This window comes from Molothrus ater, chromosome 3 (genome assembly GCF_012460135.2).
Source record: "Molothrus ater isolate BHLD 08-10-18 breed brown headed cowbird chromosome 3, BPBGC_Mater_1.1, whole genome shotgun sequence".
Lineage (NCBI taxonomy): Eukaryota > Metazoa > Chordata > Aves > Passeriformes > Icteridae > Molothrus > Molothrus ater.
Window position 1 is genome coordinate 12094981 of NC_050480.2, and position 6366 is coordinate 12101346.

A 6366-nucleotide genomic window follows, 5' to 3' on the forward strand; every position below is an offset into this window, starting at 1 on the left:
TTTAGCATTATAATGCATTTTCTGACTGATGGCCAATTACACAAGGTCCTGCTCCCTTGGAGAGGATCACCCTTGGAAATATTGACCTTGAAATAATGTAACCCTCTTGGATGTCAGTGGAAGAGGTGAGAAAGTGAAAAAGCTGAAGATGGATAACACAACTACTTTTTGAAATTAACACCAAGATTTGGATTATTCTCCATTCTAAGTTTACACATCTTTGTCCAACTTGAGAATTTCTACTTTAATGAACTCCCAGGAAAAACAGGAATATTAACTCCTTTCCAAACCATTTCATATTATTACAAGAAAAATATTTTTAGATCAATATAGTACAGGCATTTCTGATTTTTATTAACAGTTTGTGAGCTATCATTTTTATCTAATGAACTTGTATTGACTATTAAACCAATATTTAATTATGGAAATCACTGCAGTCTTTTTAGACTGTCCCCTATCCATCTCTGCACTGTCAGAATCTCAGAAGCTGGCCTGCCTTATGTAGTAATCGAAACTCGATGTAATTGCAGCCCTTTTGAACCTGAAAGTCCATTAAATACTTGAACCAAAATCTCAGGATCTAGGCAGCATGCCATTATTTTTTTCACTCAGTATACCAATATCATGGGAATGGTAAAGTGTAACCTAGTGGAATTTTACCAATCTGGCCACATCTGCTGATAAAATTAAAAATACCCATTCTGACTAGGACCATTAAAAGAGATCAAATGTGCCACAGGTATTTTTGTCCAAGGTGGCATCCCACAGCACAGAGCTTACATATGTAAGATTAACAAGGATGGGTGCAAAACTCCTTCTTACCTCATGAACTTTGGAAGTCACACTTTGGTCTCATTTGCAGCAATGTTAATCCAGAGTTCAATCAAATTCAAATTTATGCCATTGCAAACATGAGCAGAATTTGGCTTTTAAATTACAGCAGCTAAGCACACCAGATTTTGTTTCCCTTGGAGTGTTTTTAAGCTCCTGATACAGAGACAGCTTTTATGTCTTTAATAATGCCTTCTTCCTGAATTCAACAAGGTAAGCATCAAACACAACCCAGAAGAGCAGGGCTCACTTCATTTCTCTTGATGGCTTTAATTTATTTTAAAATAGTCTTTAAATCAGTGCATAATATGTGCTAAAAGTGACAGAGGAATCAGGCTCAGACCTCATTGTGAATGGTCTGGACCTCTTTGCAAAAGGCTGCACCTCTTTTGACATTTTGAGATAACAGACAAAAAATAAATAAAAAGGTGAAAGAAAGTCTTAGGAAGGGGAACTGTAAGACTACACTGTACCTAATTATTGGATTTATCATCCAACTGACACACAGATTACGGGATCAAAGACCAGGGGGTTTGTCATCTAGTGAATTAAGCTTACAACTCACCCTACTTCAAAGCTTACCCAGCCCTCAGGCTTTGCTGTGTAACTCCCTGTATGAATTCACAGCCTGTCTTTTCCATTCAGTGCCCCTCTCAGGCACTCAAATGCTGGTGCAGACGAGGAGCCCCACTGGCCTCACTTAACACCTGTAAGTGTAGCTCACACACAGCTACAGATAAGCCAGACTTAACTGGGTCAGTCAGAGAACCAGGGCCCAAGTGGGAAAACTCCCACTCCCCTGACTCGGCTCATTTACCCTCCCCTGCAGTGCTGGTCCCACTGCTGAGAGCCCAGGGTTAACTCCCCAGTGCACTCACAGCCTCCACAGCAGGATGGTGTGACATCAGTCCCACAAAATGGTCACAGTCCTCTAATTCACAGAGACTCGAGCACTACTCCTGTCATCATGTTCATGAAGAACCAACAGCTCTGGCATTACCCTGAAAGCACACACAGTGAAGTCCTGGGGCACAGTAACAATTCTACAGAGACCTGACCAGATTCAGATTATTTTCCAACTGCTTACAGACGAGCCAGTGGCATCTTTCTCTCTCAGCATCCTTCCTCCAGCCTTTACTGGAGGCAAATCACTGATTTTTATACCCTGGCCAAAGCTCTTTCCAAAAATTTTAGTATCTTTTTGGTCAGGAATTGCCACAAATCATAGCTCAATGCTGCCAGACAAACTGGGAAGGGTCGATCATTAAGTAATTGGCTTAATAATAGAGACCCACTTTCTGTAAACAAACTCTCCTATTAATCAATGCTCAGGAGGATGGTTGTGGTCCAAAGTTACTTACTACTTGCTGCTTTGTGACTGTAGTGACATATTTTTAACAGCATCTTTACCAAGATTTTTAACAGCATCTTTACCAAGATGTGTTTCTTTTTGTAGTTCTGGGCCTGGTTAAAGCAAAAGACCGTGAAATGTTAAAAATGTGATAAAAAATTCAAGTAATGGAAGGGGGCTGAAGGTTTGTGTTAAATGGGAAGCAGTACTTGACTAAGCTGGCTCAATCACTTTCAGCTCTAATGCAACAGTAATTAACACAGCTCAGCACATTGAGCAGTGTATTAGCAGGGCTATATCAACTATTCTGGCCAAGTTAATCTATAGGATAGAGAATAATGAGCCACTTTAGGTTTAGTTCACTAAACAATACACAGAAAAGCACTTCATCTTTCCAGTACCACCGTGAAAGTAAAAAACCTCACACAGAAAGCAGCAAGCACGAGCTCCTGCAATGTGCCATGCTGCCTGTCACCTCTGTGCTGCTCCTGGTGTGACACCTGCCCTTAGGATGAAATGTGCACTCAGGAACAATGGGATCTGAATCACCATTGCATCTTCATGAGTCTGTCTGCATGTGGGAGACTAAAGCCAAAAAAAAAAAAAACATAATTCCTGCTGACAGACGTATGCAGCATCAAACGTCTCTAACAGAGGCCGGGTAGAAAAAATCCTGGAGCATCTGCAGGCTGCTCTGCTTTTCAGGCAGAAAGCACAGTCCATGGCAGCCTACATGCTCACTGTTATCTTCTGGAAACTAGAAAAGCATATGTTACAGCAGATGCTGCACTATGATTTCTCCCCTTGGACTCTGTTAAGGGCATTCAGCTAATCGTAGCACTGTAATTAGCTGTGTTCTGTATCTCAGAAGCAATTTTTTCTACACAGGAATATTCCACTGGCACCACTTCTCTGAGGAGCTGCAAAAAGGTATGTTGAGGCTAATAAATGGGGAAAGAGAAAGAAAGACAGTAAATTAGAATAACTGGCCTAAAGTGGGTCTACAATGACTGCACGTTCTGGGTTGCTCCTGGACAAAGTGGGCTGACAGGTTGCAGCCCTGAGTGAGAAACTTTGCACCAGCTCCTCCAAGCCAGATCTACCAGTCCTAACTCCATCAACCCCACATTTCAGGTCAGTGGCAGATCCAAAGGAGTGAGGACTCAGGGGTTTTCCTGTTTGCATTTTTTGCCTGTGCAGAGCAAACCTACAACCTACAGCTGCAGCTCTGGCAGCTGTTATCAATCCTGCAATTCCTCTGTGCAGAAGGGCTCACGTACACTTCTGCACAGTGGCCTTGGGGCAAGGATTCAGGAGAGCTCTCCAACATGTATAAAGCAATCCCTGCCTCTGCCAGCACTTGAGCAGAAGAATAACATCAGGCATATCTTTAATTTCCTGTAACTTCAGTGAATCTTCAACCTATCGAACTCAAGCTCCCACTGAAGTACTGCCAGAATAAAGATGATCCCTTGAACTATAAAATTACCATTCATTATGATTATATGTCCATATAAGAATGTAGATGTGAAGCTCTTTGTAGTAGTTTTGTAGTAGTTACAGAGCTGTAGAAGGCTCCTTCATGTATAAACTGCTGTTACTGCTGAATCTGTCAGTTTAGGTTAAACACCTAAACACCTCTACATGAATATATGCCTATAGTAGAGATAATTACTGCTTCATCTTGAATAGATATTAACTCAGCAACAGATGTGCACACAGCATGATTAATGATCGTGTCTTTCCATCAGAAATAAAGTTTTTTGCTTATAGTTCTAATTTAGGTATGTGGAAAAAAATTGGCATAAAAATATTTTAATATATATGGGTAACATTTCTCAGTTTCGGGGGGTACTTTCAGGGGGGTAAAAGTGGGTTGAATGCAATTAAGTATGTTTGTTTCAGATTATTAAATGGCTTTTGCATTTGATCACAAGCTATTTACTCTTACACACGAGCATAATGACAAATATATTATAAATACAAGATTTATAATTATGCAGCTAGTTGTGGTGCTCTGCCAAACTTGCTGAAGGCGCAGGAGGGAGGCTCAGAGATTTGACATATCTTGATATCAGCACAAGCCCAGCTCTCAGTGAGCCTTAAGTTACAAACCACCTCACAGGCACCGGTACTTTACTTGGAGGTCAAAATGCAGAAGGCAAAAGAGAAGAAGGTAAGGACAGAGAAATTCCCCTGCAGCCTGGGCTATGTTGGGAGGGCAGCTCATACCCAAACCAGCTTGAGCTAACCAGCTCCCCTACGGCTGCAGCACACAAAACCACCTTGCCCAAAATGGTTCCCTCTCAGCAAGGCCAGTCTGTCCCTAGAATTCAGCATCACAAGCCAACAGCAAGCCCTGAAGGTCCCAGAGGCCACTCACAGTGCCTTGTCTGCCAGGCAGAGCAGTGCCACTTCTCCTGGCAGGGACTCTGCTGAGAAAAGCAGTCACGCCCTCAAACACCACACACTGTTCTAACATCCTCATTAAAAATGTCCTCAGAGGCATCTGAGCATCAGGGAAATCCTGCAAACCATCAAATGTTGGGGATAATGGGGGCAAGGAATGACAGCTGCCAGGCAAAGAGTGACAGCAGGTGTCACTCAGCCATGCTGCTGCCTCATGCTCTTCCAGGATGGCTTGTCAAACAAATTCCTTTTCATTTTGTTGGGTTTGGGGTATTCTGTGGACAGGAAAACTGTCCAGCAGAAGGGAGTTTGCTTCTTCACATCAAGTGCACGTGCAATCAGCCAGTAACCAAGCTCCTCCTTGGGACCCAGTGACTTAGCAGAAGAAGTCTGGAGATGGGACTTTCTTGCTTGCCCTCTGACAGTCTCCTCCCCAAATCAATGTATGTGGGCACATGTAAATAATGCAAGAGTATAACCAGATTTTTCCTCACTGATTATTCCTGCCATAATTATTATTCCAACCAAGCTGCAGGAAGCCAGAAACCTGGTTCTGTTCAACACTGGCAGCTGAGCATCAGGAAAGGGTCAGCAGTGCCACACAGACAGATCTCAAGGCAATTGCCAGTCCTCACAAGGGCACAACGTTATCCCACAACTGCCAGCTGGCACAGTTCAGTTGATCCCGTGATTTCACAGCCCCATCACTTTCTTTGAGTTCAAAGATGATGGGGAGGTGGGGGAAGGAGGAGGAGAGATCAATACAAAGGCACATGCTAGCTGGAATTAGGTAGACCATCCATCAGAATAACCCTGCTGTAGAGTTGGATAAAAGGGTGTGCCAAGCACAGCAGAATAAAGTGAGGGAGCCACCTCATAACCATTGCAAGGTCAGGATAAAAGCTAATGTCACTATCAGCTCAAGTGGAGCAGATGACACTGAAGGAAGAAGGTTTGAGTGGAAGGTAGGGCTCTGGGAAGGGACAGCAAAGCAGGGCTTTGCCACCCTACACTCCTGTGCAAGATTTGGTTCGAGCTCTTGGTCCAGATGAACACAGGTCATGCTGTTGAGGCCAGTCCAGGGAAGTTCTTAGCAGTTGCCAACTATTCCCCACGACTCAGTCCCTGCTGAGAACGCAGGGATGCCCTGAACCACACATATCTCATGCCTCCTTCCTGTCTTACATTTCATTCCTGGAATGTATAAGGCCTTATTATTTGATTCCATGATTTTAAAGTTGGAAGAATTGTTGTCAGGCAAATCCCATGTGGTGTTGAATCATTCCCTCCTAGACTCTGACTTTTCCTGGATAAACTGGAGGAGAGGGATAGGATGATGTACCCATACCCTTATTTTACAAAGCCTCCTCTGAGGAACGATTATCTTTTTGGTGGTTTGCTCCATCACTTGCCATAAATAAGGTCCTGATTTCTAACTAGCTTCCAACTAGATTCTTTCTAGATTCTCAAAGCTACAGTTGTAGTAATAAACAATAATAACAACAGCAGAAAAATGTTAGTTACATGGAAATCAGTCCTTTACAAAATGGATGGACCTTTGTGAAGAGAAGTAGTGCTGAGAACATGATCGCTGCTTCCACACAAAGGCTATAATTGATCATAAAGTAACAAGTCACGCACTCAGAGATGTCTCCCAATCACCCAGCAGGCAAATCACAATCCTTCACCAGGGATACAGCGAGGGTGAGTGGAGCTGTAAAGAGTGTTTGACACGGACATTTGTATCCCAACCCCTTCCATCCTCCAACGAGGAC